General features: G+C 43.8%; 1 protein-coding gene and 1 pseudogene across 1 annotated transcript in view; one reads left to right on the top strand and one right to left on the bottom strand.

Moving 5' to 3' along the window:
• Positions 1-1,095, bottom strand: part of LOC102822080 — a 20,464-nt pseudogene extending 19,369 nt beyond the window's left edge.
• The window catches only part of LOC102834847 (chromosome unknown open reading frame, human C15orf60), a 154,806-nt gene that overhangs the window by 43,572 nt on the left and 110,124 nt on the right, over positions 1-1,110 (top strand). The gene's annotated exons all lie outside the window — the stretch shown is intronic.

Genomic DNA, 1,110 nt, shown 5'->3' with positions numbered 1-1,110 from the left:
TGTGTGTGTGTGTGTATGTATGTATATAGTGTCCTCTGTTATTTACTTAATTAATGCCTTTCCTTAGTCTATACATTTATAGTTCTTGTTGTGATATATATACATGAGGGTGAGTCAAAAATGATCTGTACTCTGGTTATATTAAAATGCCTGCCCACGTCCATGGCTGATGACAGCATTGAGCGTGCATGTGAAATGATTCTGTTGAATAGATGGGTGACAAAGTATGTGGCAAATCATTTGCAAATCACTCTTGGCTCTGCTTATGAAATGATCTACTACAGACTTGGGTTTTGAAAAGTTTGTGTGAGACAGGTACTGAAACAACTCATGGAAGAGCATAAACAGAAGGGTTTAAACTTTGGACCGATACTCAAAGGAAGGTGAAAAGCTTCTTTAAAAAAATTATTACTGGTGATGAGACATGGATTTATCACTATGAGCCTGAGAGTAAAACAGCAGAGTATGAAATGGAAACATCTTCAGTCACTGGCCAAGAAAAAGTTCAAAAGTTAACCATTAGCTGGAAAATTGATGCTTATAGTTTTCTGGGATTCTCATGGGCTAGTATTGGAAGACTATCAGAAAAAAGGTTCAACAATCAACATGCTCATTTTGGATTAAACACAGAGGACTGCTATCCAAGGGCATTATGATTTTCCATAACAATGCATGTCTGCACACCTCTGCCCACACGCTTGACACTTTACAAAAACTTCACTTTGAGGTGTTAAATCATCCTCCTCGTCTTGCTCCATTGGACTTTCACCTATTTGGCCCCCTGAAAGCAGTCCTTCGAGGCTGAAGATTTTCCTCTGATGAAGAAGTGAAGACAGAGGTGCATTTGTGGCTCACAGCTCAGCCTAAAATATTTTTTATTAATGGAATACGAAAGCTTGTTGACAGATGGAATAAGCATATCAAAAAGCAAGAAGGAGTTTCGCACAGTGCCGGCCTGAGCAGCCCGGACGAGGCCCAGGGAGCCTCGCTCGTCGCGACCCCAGCGCCCGATGTCCTCAAGATGGAGGCAGCGGGGGCGGCGGCGTGAACAACGCGGCGCTGTGGGCGCGGGAGCAGCGGTCCGGGCGGCGGCATGGGGCTGCTGCTCAT

The sequence above is a fragment of the Chrysochloris asiatica genome, unplaced genomic scaffold (genome assembly GCF_000296735.1).
Source record: "Chrysochloris asiatica unplaced genomic scaffold, ChrAsi1.0 scaffold00092, whole genome shotgun sequence".
Taxonomy (NCBI): domain Eukaryota; kingdom Metazoa; phylum Chordata; class Mammalia; order Afrosoricida; family Chrysochloridae; genus Chrysochloris; species Chrysochloris asiatica.
The sequence above is the reverse complement of the archived record's forward strand: the minus strand, read 5'-3'. Positions and strand labels throughout refer to the sequence as shown.